General features: G+C 35.3%; 1 long non-coding RNA gene across 2 annotated transcripts in view; it reads left to right on the top strand.

Moving 5' to 3' along the window:
* Positions 1 to 2,413, top strand: part of LOC147378444 (uncharacterized) — a 226,329-nt gene extending 223,916 nt beyond the window's left edge. For both annotated transcript variants that reach the window (XR_015152343.1, XR_015152339.1), the window contains one exon: positions 488 to 2,413. This is a non-coding gene — a long non-coding RNA (uncharacterized LOC147378444). The remainder of the gene's footprint in view (positions 1 to 487) is intronic.
* The last annotated feature ends 12,494 nt before the right edge of the window (positions 2,414 to 14,907 follow it).

The following is a 14,907-nucleotide window of genomic DNA, read 5'->3' as shown; positions in this document are numbered from 1 at the left end:
TCTCTCTGAGCTAGAAGGACACATGAAAGAATAAAAACAAACGAATAGACCTAACTCTAAATCCATGTTATACAGTGTTCTGCAAAACTATTAGCACTGGATTCAGTTTATTTACAGGGAAGTTGCATAAAGCAGAGGATAACTTCAAGAGATTCATATGTAAGATTCACATTTATTTAAAGTTCACAGATGGGACCAAATCTTCAGTTCTAGATGGGCCTTAATTTGAAAAAATATATGGAGAATTAGCTTTAATTTTGTAATTTTGTTTTAAGATTTTTGTACAGTATTTTTTACTGCTATCCCTGTCAACTCCATTCCAAAAACATACTGTACTGATAGTTAAAGCTTTGGGATATTTTGCTCTGATTTTCAACGTGATGAAAAAAAAGAATTATTTGGCTAAAATAAAGTTAAATTTTTATTTAAAATTTTATTAAAACTTAGTTAACTTTAAAAAGTTAAATTTTTTGTCATTCTTCTCCAGGGACTGTGTTATAGAAGAAGTTATGAAGAAAACAGTGAATGAGTTTGGCATATGAAGAGGTAATTAAAGTATTAGAGAGTAAACATTGAAGGCAGGAGAAAAGGGGACGATAGAGGACGAGATGGCTGGATGGCATCACCAACTCAACAGACATGATTCTGAGCAAGCTTTGAGAGTTGGTGATGGACAGGGAAGCCTGGCATGCTGCAGTCCATGGAGTTGCAAAGAGTTAGACGTGACTGAACAAATGAACTGAACTGAACTTTACCACTTACTAGCCCTGGGATCTTTGCATGTTTTCAGGTCTCACTGACAAAGTAAATTTAGTAAAATGTGGCTAAAGAAAAAAAAAATCAAATTGGCACTGCTAGCATGCTCGTGGGTTATGCTCAAGATAAATCTTGTCTTGTATCTTCTCCAAATGGTTTGGAGAAGATGATTCCTCCTGAAATGTATATGAATGATTTTTCAAGAGAGAAAAAGAGAGGGAACAGAAGTTTTAGTATTCAATTTAGTGTCCTCTGGGATGAACAAATGACTTAATTTTAAAGTAAAATTAGCCAAAAAATGGAATAAAATTTTATATTACACAATAAGATACTCTGCCATGAATAAAGAATTCAATGTATAATAATACTAAGAGAAAGCATTCAACCAGAAGAATGTTCAAGCAGAAAAACTTGGTAATGAGGTGAGCCAGAAAGAAGACCAATGAACAAGTTATGAAAGAGATACTGCTGACAGGGTAAGAAGGCAAGCAAGATGTGGTCTGCTAAAAAATAAACTTTGAAAAACAAAGAAAAAATTGCAACTACTAGAAACAGAAATATCAGTCAATTTTTCAGAAATTCATCCACTGAGACTTGGTGGTAAAATAGTCTCAGTGAAGACTATAAGAATCAAAAATTGGCTATTATCCCTGTTCCCCCAGACACAACAGCACTGCAAGCTATTTTACAGTTATCTTAAAAAAAAAAGGCAGCAATGCAAGGTTAATCAGATTATTTACCTGTACCATCAGAGTAGGTAAGGATCAATGAGTTAATTATTGTGAAATATTAAAACACTTGGGATATCTGAATGAAAAATGAAAATAATTATTTATGGCTTTCATAGAATGTCTCAGTAATCATAGTTACTTTTTAGTACTCATATACATGTTATATAAAAGCAGTAAAAATTAAATTTTTGGCATAATTTGGCACCAGAACAGATATTTGATAGAACTAAACTACCTAGGTAAAATAATGCTAAAAATAACTTGCCTTTGATTTTTTTTCCTGGTTAATGATTATTTTCTACTATTAACCTAGTAATTTCCTTGTCTATGACTATGTTTAGATGATGAGAAAGAGAGTATATAGACCAGAGGTTGCTTCTTAAAATGGAATACCTTTATGGGCATTTGGTTATTTTCTCTTCTAGTTACGCTTGAAAACATTTTGAAACAATTTGATGGAAAAAAATAAATAATTGAATGAAAATGCGTAACAGTAAATTTACAAAAACAAAGTATGCTTGGCATTTGTTGAGTTGAATGCAATAGGAAAAGACAAATTAAGCCTTCACAGATAAAAGGAGAAACAGCCATAGAATTTGAGAGTTGGAAAGGACTTGGAGAGGTCATGTAGGTTACCACCTTTCTGGCAGGACCACACTAAAAACTACTAAGCCTGTAAGAATTCTGTCTAATGTTGAAAACCAAGCAAAACAATGTTAGAAACTAAAATCCCATAGAATGGGAGATGGATTTGGATCTCTTGAATTCCTCTTTATTTTTGCCAGAAAAAAATTTTTTTTCATGTTATTTTGGGTTTAGTGTTAATCCTTAAGAAGTATTGACCATCTTGCTACAAATGTACCAACTGTATCCTTCTATAACATTCATTACATTGGTTAAATAAAATAAAAACTTTGGGTTCAAAAGAACAGCCTTTATGTCTCTCTTGTTCACATTGGCTCTTTGATACTAAACTTTGGCAAATTCCAACAGTTTTTTAAAATCACTTTATAATATTTTCTGGATGGGGAGGGATAGGTATCCTTTGACACAGATGTGACTTAAAAGCAACTAAGGTTACGTTGCTAACAAACTGCTACTTATCCATGCTTCTTTTCTTCTTAGGGCACATTTCTTCTCATTTTTCTTGCAGTATCATCATTCTCTCAGCTCTACCTATGTCCCTCCTCCTCCTCCTCCTCTTATTTTCTTTCTTCCTCCTTCCCTCCCTCCCTTGCTTCCTTTCACAAACCTCACCTTGTCATTAGCAGGAATCTTGTTTGCACTTTAGATGAAAAATATCAGCATGCTGTAGTCTTGTGATTCAAACTGTACTTTGAGAACCAGTGATGTTGACATCATGTAGGAGCTTGTTAGAAATGCACAAACTTAGGCCCTACCACAGAGCTTCTAAATCAGGATCTGACTTTTAACAATATCCTCAAATGATTCATGGAATCATTTTCAAGTTTAAGAGGTGCTGATTTACAGTACCTACATTCCAAGAGATGCTCTAAACTTCACACTGTTCTCCCTTAGGTAGAACTGTCCCTCTCCCTGCATGCTCTATCCAAATCAGAAGACAATATATTCATAGGGTAAGTCAAGTCAGAAACCTAGGAAACCTTTCTCAATCCCTTTCTCTTACTTGCCACCTTTATATAATGTAACCAATCTTGTCATTTCTGTTTTCTGAATATTTCTTGAATATTTCCTCAGTGTGTCCCCCAATTGCCACTTTGATAGAGCCCACATTTTTCATATGGACCTGAGTATAAACTTTTAACTAGTCTTACTGCTTCTAGCCTCATCTTTCTCTAGTACCATCTCCTTGATAATTCAAATTATTCTTTTAACAATTTAAATCTGATTATAGCCTTGACCTGCCTCTTGAGAAACCTGTATGCAGGTCAGGAAGCAACAGTTAGAACTGGACATGAAACAACAGACAGGTTCCAAATAGGAAAAGGAGTACGTCAAGGCTGTATATTGTCACCCTGCTTATTTAACTTATATGCAGAGTACATCATGAGAAACGCTGGGCTGGAGGAAGCACAAGCTGGAATCAAGATTGCCGGGAAAAATATCAATAACCTCAGACATGCAGATGACACCACCCTTATGGCAGAAAGTGAAGAACTAAAGAGCCTCTTGATGACAGTGAAAGAGGAGAGTGAAAAAAATTGGCTTAAAGCTCAACATTCAGAAAACGTAGATCATGGCATCTGGTCCCATAACTTCATGGCAATTAGATGGGGAAACAGTGGAAACAGTGTCAGACTTTATTTTTGGGGGCTCCAAAATCACTGCAGATGGTGATTTCAGCCATGAAATTAAAAGATGCTTACTCCTTGGAAGGAAAGTTATGACCAACCTAGACAGCATATTAAAAAGCAGAGACATTACTTTGTCCTCGAAGGTCCGTCTACTCAAGGCTATGGTTTTTCCAGTAGTCATATATGGTTGTGAGAGTTGGACTATAAAGAAAGCTAAGCGCAAAAAAAATTGATGCTTTTGAACTGTGGTGTTGGAGAAGACTCTTGAGAGTCCCTTGGGCTGCAAGGAGATCCAACCAGTCCATCCTAAAGGAGATCAATCCTAGGTGTTCATTGGAAGGACTGATGTTGAAGCTGAAACTCCAATACTTTGGCCAGCTGATGCGAACAATTGACTCATTTGAAAAGACCCTGATGCTGGGAAAGATTGAGGGAGGGGGAGAAGGGGATGACAGAGGATGAAATGGTTGAATGGCATCACCAACTCAATGGACTTGGGTTTGGGTAGACCCCGGCAGTTGGTGATGAACGGGGAAGCCTGGTGTGCTGTGGTTCATGGTGTCACAGAGTTGAACATGACTGAGCTACTGAACTGAACTAGGTTTGTCATAGCTTTCCTTCCAAGAAGCAAGTGTCTTTTAATTTTATGGCTGCAGCCACTCTCTGCAATTATGGCACCCAAGAATAGAAAATCTGTCACTCAGATCAGATCAGATCAGATCAGATCAGTCGCTCAGTTGTATCTGACTCTTTGCAACCCCATGAATCGCAGAGTGCCCCTGTACATCACCAACTCCCGGAGTTCACTGAGACTCACGTCCATCCAATCAGTGATGCCATCCAGCCATCTCATCCTCTGTCGTCCCCTTCTCCTCCTGTCCCCAATCCCTCCCAGCATCAGAGTCTTTTCCAATGAGTCAACTCTTCACATGAGGTGGCCAAAGTACTGGAGTTTCAGCTTTAGCATCATTCCTTCCAAAGAAATCCCAGGGCTGATCTCCTTCAGAATGGACTGGTTGGATCTCCTTGCAGTCCAAGGGACTCTCAAGAGTCTTCTCCAACACCACAGTTCAAAAGCATCAATTCTTCGGCACTCAGCCTTCTTCACAGTCCAACTCTCACATCCATATATGACCACAGGAAAAACCATAGCCTTGACTAGACAAACCTTTGTTGGCAAAGTAATGTCTCTGCTTTTGAATAGGCTATCTAGGTTGTCACTACTTCCACTTTTATCCCCTTCTATTTGCCATGACATGATGGAACTGGATGTCATGATCTTAGTTTTTTGAATGTTGAGTTTTAAGTCAATTTTTTCACTCTCCTCTTTCACATAAAACATTTAAATATCTTAATTTCTCTTTAATCATCTAATTAATCTTTTAAAGCTCTTTTGTAAAATGATCATTTTAATAAATTTCTTTTAGTGGATATATTAGAATCAACTTTTAAAATACATTTGAGAATTCTCTGATGGTCCAGTGGTTAAGACTCCCTGCTCCCAGTGCAGGGGGCACAGGTTTGATCCCTTTTGGGGAACTAAGATCCCATATGCTACATGGTATGACCAAAAATAAATAAATGAAATTTAAAAAATATATTAAATTTCTGGTTATAATAAATTAAAGTTATGATGTACATTTGAAGTTTTGGGAAATTTGAAATCATTTCCCCACTCACTGGGACCAAAGTCTCTCAGATATATTCCTTCCTTTTGATCGCCATAGCTGTTGCCCCAGTCCTAACCATCATCATATTACAAAATAGCATCTTAGCTGTTCATTTTCCTTCTGATCTCTCTTTTTCAATCCATCCTTCCCAAAGATGCTCAAAAACCCAGTTTTAATGACTTCATATTATTTTAAAATAATTGTGATTACAGGATCCTGATAATATAAAAAAATATGCAAACTAAGGCTAAGAAGAAAGCATATTCATCATTTGTCAGTTATAGAATTTATACCATGAAAACTTAAAATGAATAGCTAAAAAAGAAAAAAAAAGGAAGATGCCATGCGAAATAGTCTATCAACATCAACGTGCCAGAGCAGAGAATGGAAGACTGAAACATTTCCTTAATTCTGTGCCTCAGTTCAAATCTTGTACTTTGAAGAAATTCTGTGTGTTTGCAGGCTCAGTGCCTCCAGTCATATCCAACTCTGCAACCCTATGGACTGTAGTCCACCAGGCTCCCCTGTCCATAGGATTCTGCAACCAAGAATACTGGATTGGATTGCCATGCGCTCTTCTAGAAGTTCTACTTCTGTTTAAAGTCTCACAAATGTTCTTTTGATGACAGATCCATTGGCTTCTGGCCCTTACTCTCTTAAATCTTATTCAATAATATGACATCTCAACACTGTCATGCCTCCTAGGTAAGAAATTTCTTTTAAAGTTTCCTTGGTCTCACATATAGAGAATATGTATATTCTTGCATCTGAAGGACTTCTAGTTTCCATTTTGGTAGGAGGTCTTTGGTTTTTATTTGTTTATCTAAAAGGACCATTTTAGTGTGGTTTTCTCAGAAGAAATCTGTCCAGAATTCTCCATCTCTTGTCAGATAAGAAACTTTTGCAACTTTAAAGTGGTATTTTAGTTGTTTCCCCCCCCCCCCCCTAAGTTTCTACCTACCAAGGTTCTCGAAATCATAGGCTTCTAGCTTCAGTTCTGGCATCACAGATATTGTGTGGGACTCAGTGTAATTCTTGAATTAAATGTTTCACTTGCCTTATGACAGAAAGCAGTGCTGGGGACAGGCATGAGTTCCTTCTAATCAGTATTGCCTGTAAAATTGATTCTAAAGGATAGGGTCTGAATGGGGATGTCAACCTAAGAAACTAGAAAGGAGATTGTTTCTTCATAGTCTAGTTGAGGCAGTAGGACATAATGGAAAAAAACAAGAGTTTAAAGCAGCCATATCCAACCTCCAGGATCTAATGATGATGATCTGAGGTGGAATAATAATAGACATAAAGTTCAAAATAAATGTAATGGTTTTGAAAGGTGAAAGAAAGTGAAATCGCTCAGTTGTGTCTGACCCTTTGCAACCCACAGACTATAGCCTACCACACTCCTTCGTCCATGGGATTTTCCAGGCATGAGTACTGGAATGGGTTGCTACTTCCTTCTCCAGAGGATCTTCCCCACCCAGGGATCAAACCCGGCTTCTGTGTTGTAGGCAGACACTTGACTGTCTGAGCCCAAACCATTCTCCCTCCCTCCACCCACCCCAAACTCCCCACCCCAGTCTCTGGAAAAATTGCCTTCAATGAAATTGGTCCCTGGTGCCACAAAAGTTGGAAACTGCTGGTTTTAAACCATTTGACTTTAAGTCAAATGGACCTAACTTTGCATCCCAGCTCAACTACTTGTGATCTGTGTGGCCCTATTTAACCTTCCTGAATCTCAATTTTTTCATTCATAAAATAGGAATAATAGCCCTATCTACCTCATATTTACTCTGAGGATTAAGTGAGGCATATGTTGGAAAAAACCCCGATGCTGGGAAAGATTGAAGGCCAGAGGAGAAAGGGGCAGCAGATGATGAGATGGTTGGATAGTGTCACCAACTCAGTGGACATGAATTTGACCAAACTCTGGGAGACAGTGAAGGACAGGGAAACCCAGCATGCTTACTTACAGCATGGAGTCACAAAGAGCTGGACATGACTTAGCAACTGAACAATATAAAGCATGTTGCCGGTAGTGTCTATGCTATGCAATGCTAAGTCACTTCAGTCGTGTCCAACTCTGTGCAACCCCAGAGACGGCAGCCCACCAGGCTCCCCTGTCCCTGGGATTCTCCAGGCAAGAACACTGGAGTGGGTTGCCATTTCCTTCTCCAATGCATGAAAGTGAAAAGTGAAAGTGAAGTCGCTCAGTCGTGTCCGACTCTTAGAGACCCCATGGACTGCAGCCTACCAGATTCCTCAGACCATGGGATTTTCCAAGCAAGAGTACTGGAGTGGGGTGCCATTGCCTTCTCCGCCGGTAGTGTCTGGCATGTACTAAATTCGAGGTAGCCCTACTTTTAGTTACATCTTGAAATCAGAGCTGGTATGTCAAGAGAACATTGTTAGCAATTTTGGCAATTAAAAATTTTAACATCAAAAGGAAGAGTTTCAGATATTAAGTAGAAGGCTTGAAGGAGTGACCAGAAATGATGCTTCCTCTTCCAAACAAAGAAAGGAAGGCAATGTGTTAGTGGCTGATTCACAAAGAATTCCATTAACTCCAGTAACTTTAATTTAGTTTGGTAAACTGGACTGCCTCTGGGACTCATTTATAAGGCATTAGCATTATACTGGGAGAAGGCAATGGCACCCCACTCCAGTACTCTTGCCTGGAAAATCCCATGGATGGAGGAGCCTGGTAGGCTGCGGTCCATGGGGTCACTAAGAGTCGGGCACGACTGAGCGACTTCACTTTCACGTTTCACTTTCATGCATTGGAAAAGGAAATGGCAACCCACTCCAGTGTTTTTGCCTGGAGAATCCCAGGGACGGGGGAGCCTGGTGGGCTGCAGTCTCTGGGGTTGCACAGAGTTGGACATGACTGAAGCGACTTAGCAGCAGCAGCATTATACTAAACACAGGTAACAGATACATGAGGTGATAGATGTTATAGAAATATAAACGTGAGTTTTCTATATTTCAAGTATGTTAGTTTGAATTTTGATGTCAGTTCCTTGAGATTCAGAACCTGGTCTTTTACAGTCAACTTTGAACTTTCCAAAGTGCTGATGCATTGGGTGCTCTATTTGAACACCTATGTTATCTGTGACTATCTATAACAATGATATCTTTCTCCAGCTAGGTTACAGAGGAGGAGAACAATGCTCTAAAGAGGGTTTAGGTAACCGTTTGGAGAATGCACCCACCCAATGATTATCCAGTTACCTATTTTCTTAAAATAAGAGCTGTTTACTTTAGGAACAAGCCCTTTAATTCTCTTTCATTATAATCTCACAATTTATTGCCAAATGCTTTAAAGATCTAACATTACTGTATTCATTCCATTATCCTAGACTTTAATTTTTAGTTCATCTTATGCCAAGACATTGCTATTAGTTTGATGTTTCAATGGAAAAACTCTAAAGAGGTCCTATTTTGTGAATTATAGATTCTGTATTTTGATTCATTTTGTATATAATGTTCTGACAATCAATACATACAATTAGGCCCATAAAAATTTAGAGCAGCTACTATTGTAAACAGCAAATGTATTATTAAAACATGACTATAATAAAAAACTATCAAACTGTTGAAAAAAGTACTCATAGTAAACTTTATGTTTTTAGTATATCATATTTTATAGATGATAAATCAGTACTTTCCCATGTATTTAATATTGAGGACATGAATATTTATTAATAGTCAAAGTAACAGTTATGCATATCACGGATTTTGGATTTCCAATTTTTAATAGCTCTACTATAAAGATACTTAACACTGAATTCATAGCAATTCTAGTTCATCTGTTTTTTTCCCTCAGAAACCCAAAAATCTATAATAATTATAGTTGTCCTGATAAGTCTCAATTACCAATATATACTACTCAGCAAACCATTTTGGTCACTTGAACTTTATGAGTTTTGAATGAATTTGAATTTGAAATTTGGGTTAAGGAAGATTTACATGTAAAAAACTAAAAATTATGTTGATACCTTTTATACATTCTTTCATCAATAAAGCTGAAGACTGGAAAAAAACAAATTTTGAGTCAGATAGATAGGAAATCAAATCTCAGCTTTTCAATTTATCAGTCACATGGCATTGAAAAAGTCACTGGACCAATTGAACTAAAATTTCTCATGTCTAAAATGAGAATAATTTGATTCTGTGATATGTGAAAGCTTAGAAATAATGCATGTAGAACCCCTGGCACAAGGCTTGATTTACAGTAGATATTCAAAAGTGGGTGCTACTGATATTAAAAACTAATATCATAGTAAAGAAATAATGCAACATAACAATACTAAAATTGTTAATTTAACTAATCATAATATGTCAAGATATAATTTCAATGTTGAAATTGTTGGATAGCATCACCGACCCAATGGACATGAGTGTGAGCAAACTCCAGGAGATAGTGACGGACATGAGATAGCTTGGCATAATGTAGTTCATAGCGTTGCAAAGAGTTAGACGTGACTTAGTGCCTGAACAACAGCAACAAGGCAAAAACTAGCTCTAGAACAATATGCAGCTTTAATAGGAAAAATGAAAAGAACTGTTTTTTTGTAAACCATAAAAATGTTTTTATTGAATCAAAATTCCCATATTTTAACAACAAAGTTCTCATTTATCCATTCATTCACTTATTCATCTTGAAATCCGTAGCCCTTCATAATTGATGTTTCTCTACTTCTCTGAATTTGATTTTCCTCTTCAAAGGGACTACAAGGGTTGCTTGTGAGATTCTTTCTTAGTATATGCTTACTATTTCTGTTATATATTTGGAAAATATCCAGTTAAAATAAACAGGCTTAAGATATGATAGATTTCCAGTAAGACAGAGGAAAAAATAATTGTAATTTTAGAGTAGCCTATTGAAGAGAATATTTATATAGATATATCCAGAGAGATTGATTACATTTTAATTGATTATCCTCATTAAAAAAATGGAGATTAAAATACCAATCTTGGAAGGTTATTCAGAGAATTAAATGTCTGAACAATGTAGGCAATGTTTAGTTCCTGGCAGGTAGAAAGCATTCATTAATTATTAGTGATCATGATAATTATAGAGTGATGATGATGATGTAAAGAAGTACCAGGAGAGTTTTGAAATAAGAGGTTGATTTGACATGATACATTTAGGGCTTTGTTAAAGTTTTCCTGAGTAAACGGTGTCTTGTTCTGGTATTCCTGCATAGAATGGATGTCCACGACAAACATCCTGCCCCTGGATAATACATATTTTAACATCTAATTATTTAGATGTGCCACATAATTAGAAAGCAGGAAAAATAGATCTGTAAGCGTGTAAAAAATATAAGGGAAATTATCCATCTGAGATGCAGCACATATAACACACATACAATTGAAGCAGCACAAAGTATGATGTAAATCATTTTACTAAGTCAGATTAAAGGTGCTATTACTCATGGTTATGTAATACTATCTGTAATTTCTGTGTTAAACTTGACATTATAAATCCTTTAATCTGAGTATTTAAAAGCTGTTCTATGGCTCATTTTTCAAACAGATTCCCGTTAACACATTTACTGCTAATGAACCACTAACGTGTTCTCTCTTTCTTAGATAAACGCTGTTGACCAACATTATTATTTGCTCCTCATATAATTATTTTTTTGGCTTTTTAATTTAATTGCTTCAATAAAAAATACACCAATAATGCATTTTTAATTACACTTCCCAGGTGACCTATGTAAAAAGAGGTTTTATAATGAAGCCACAATAATTAGCCTGTCACAGTCCAGTTTGGGGCTATTGTCTAGTTGTCCTTTCCATGGCTTGTTGTGGCATGACTAGAATTCTAAAGACCTTGTATATTATCTCCCATAATACTTAGGAAGGTATTAAAAATGTGTGCAATACTGGCAGAAGCAGGCTTTCTAATTATTGTCAGCTATTTCTAGTGTGACGTGGTAAATTCCCTTGAGAACATCAACAACAGCCCACTCCAGGGTTTGTAATAGGCCCTAGAGCCTAAGTAGTTGTAGACAGAGCAGTTTCCCTCCGGAGAGATAATTGGTTTACAGAGCAGCTCAACATCTGAACCAAATCCATTTTTTTTCCTATTGTGATTTCACTGTTTACTCTAATATACATAAACTATTTTGTTATATTAAATAACATATGACTCATTCTTTAAGAGCTGAGTAAATTCGCATGTTCTGCCTCACCTGGAATACTAATGACAATTATGTCTGCCCATTTCTCATGCATGAAATATTAAATATTTGGTTAGTTAAACACACATGCTTACTGTAAATAATGTGTTCTGGAAACTTATTAAATACGATTATCCTTTAGGTTTTTTTTTTTTTTTTTTTATGGATGAAATCTGGCTTTAACTTAAGGAGAAATGCAGACAATTTCCCAGAAATGTAAAGGATTGTTGTCCTTATTAGCACAGAGCAATCAATTACTGAGAAATATTTGTTAATGTTTGCAGTCTACTATTAATAGTAATATAGTGATCCTTTATTTTGCAAACAGAGTATATCAGGTATGCAGATACTTTGCTTTAAAGCAATAAATAAATGTATTTTGGCACACTGAAGTTTCAGCTAGACTTGGTGTTAATATCTCTGGTCTTTAACAGATACACTGACGTTGCTGTGTATTATAAGCAAATCCTATTGTAAATGCTTTTCCTTTTAAATTATATCAGATCTTCAAGTCACCACTCTTGTCCTCAATCCCAAAGCAAGTAAATATAAAGGCATTATACATATTAGAAGGCCAGGCTTCTTCAGTAGAATCTGGAAACACCTTCTAACTGTCTTACACTCCTTTTCACCAGTCCACTTTCTTTTTCCTCCAGTTGAGCAGTATAATAATCATTTCTGTTTCTTGTCTAAATAAGTCTTTCCATGTGTGGAATCTTGTATAAGGCATTTGTTACTACTCAATAGGATAGATCCATAACCATCAGTATTTCCTTCTCTATTACTAAAGAGGCTTTGTTAGATAATTTTGGAGAATTGGAATGATAGGATTATTTACCCATATTGTATTTAGTGTCACATGAATGGGCACAGAGATTAAATCCTATGACTTTCTGGTTTTTATTTTCATAGAAATAAGCAAGTTATCTTGCATGAAAAAGAATCTAAAGTGGGAACTAAAACACTATGTTGTTTCACAACAAACTGATTGTTTTTCTTTGTTTTGCCATCATGTCTAATAGAAACAGAATCCTTCTCCAGCTCACAGTAAATGGTACAAGTAAGGGGCACCATGATTTAAGGCGAAATCTTTAATCTGTCTAAATCTCAACTCTCTTACATGTAAAAGAACATCAATTTCATAAGGGGGTGACAAGAGCTTCTTTAAAGTGCACAAAACATTGTACTTGAAACAGGATAAGCCCTCAATAAATGTTAGTTCCTTTTCCTTCAGTTAATATTTTTTACATTCAATTCTTTTTTAATGAGGTTAAGACAAAAATGTTCTATAAATAGACATATGATTATAATTCTAATTAGAGATGCAGACTTTGCCCTTTGAAAAATAATCTTCCAATTACTTGTATGCATTTGATGTTATAATGAAATGTACATACCTGTATGCCATTTTGATTTTTTAAATACCCGTGTTTGTATTTTAATGACGATTCAATGAGGATTGATCCAAAAATATTTAAGCAGATGATAAATAACTAGAAAATGGCAAAACAGAGTAAGATTAGAAGACTTCGCTTCATTAAAAAATAATTTCTTAGAGCAGAAAAACAAAATAAAAAAAATTAGTCATGTGAGTGGTCAAATATCACCTTTTGGCATTCTAATAAACTATTGCTTAGATAGAAATATAAAGCTATTACTAATGGCTATTAATGTGTACATGCTTCATGTAATTTTATAGTATCTTATTTTAATATCTGTAATTTTAATGAATTGCAATTTAGGAAAGAAACAATTTTCATTTACTTTATATAACATAATTATGGATCAAATTAACCCCGCACTAGTCTTAATTACATTTAGTTTCATTTGGCTGATCAAGCAATTAACATGCCAGTGTATTTTGGAAGTAAAAACCAAGTTGTTATAGTTGTTCTTCCAAAAAACATGTACTTGTTCATCTAAAGTGTAGCCACTGTGTAAAATTATTTCTTGAAGTATTTTTTTTTTCTGGTTTACTGTACATTCAGTGTATTGCTGTTCAAGAATAGGTATAATGAGAAAGTACTGCACCTGGGGGCCTGTTATATGCTACTGCTTAATAATCTCTCATGCCAACCTTTATCTGCTATGTTCAGATTGGTTTTCATGCATTTCTCTTCTAATTGGAACTAATTTTAGGTTTGCCATCACTTGTGATTAAACAGCCTCTTTACCACACATATATTTTCTTCCGTTTATGTATTGTTACCTTCACAGTTTTCCTGATAAGAGAATGATTTGTCAGGAAGAGACCATCTTTTTACTCCATTAGCTAAGTTACATCTGTAAGAAGCATAATTTTAAGAGCAATAAAAAATATTGGGTTTAATAATAATAGCATTCAGGACCATATGAATATCACTGCAACTAATCCTTTTCAACTAATTGAAAATGAAAATGGCCCTTTGCAATATGTATGTGTATTGTGAATAATCCTAATTAGGATAATGCAAGGTTATTTTAGCACAGTTCAGAGGCAGGGTACAGTCTCAGAAAAACAGCTCAGCTGAAGTGAAGTTCATTTAGAATTACCTTGGAACCTATGAGAAAGCACAAACTTTGAATTATGAACACCACAGATGAGAGGTCCTTTAGAAATCATGGCTTCCCAGTTGTATTTAAACAGGCTTAAAAACAGAAAAGGGCTTCAGGTTGTGATATTTCTGATACTTTCTGGTGGAAAAAATAATTTCTAAAATCTGTGATATCAGCCTAATATCCATTATAGTATATGTCTCAAAAGGGCTAAATATAAGACATTTGAACAAACTCTATGCTGATATATTATTTTCTCATATTCTAAAACCTTTGTTTTTATATTTCATAAGTATTTTTTTTCCTTTTCAGTTTGGATAAAGACAGTAGTTTTCCCTTATTTCCTGTGACATTTCATATTGTGACTGGATTTGTCAGATTGCATCAGTCACATCTGATTACATTATATCATGTCAAAAACAATGAAAAATAAGGTATTGTTCTACTTTTTACTGAAAAAAACAGGATTTATAGTCTACCATATTTCTTATGTAAATATTCCTTTTCATATATAATGATAGAAACAAAAATATGTTAAGTAAAAAATGAAGGAAACCATTGACTGGTAATTTAAATAACCCATGCTTATTGTAACTAATTATATCTCACTTGTATGACAAAAAATTATAACTCTATATAGGTTTAAATCTATTACTTATTTATTGCTTTCTCAAAATATGGTTGAAGTTTGAGTGTTTGCAACTGGTAGTGACTAAAGATCAATGTATTTATTATTAATTTGAACAAGCAT

Source organism: Bos grunniens, chromosome 2 (genome assembly GCF_055505025.1).
Source record: "Bos grunniens cultivar Pamir isolate PY7600 chromosome 2, Bosgru_T2T1.0, whole genome shotgun sequence".
In the NCBI taxonomy this organism is placed as follows: domain Eukaryota; kingdom Metazoa; phylum Chordata; class Mammalia; order Artiodactyla; family Bovidae; genus Bos; species Bos grunniens.
This window is presented reverse-complemented; position numbering and strand designations above follow the sequence as displayed.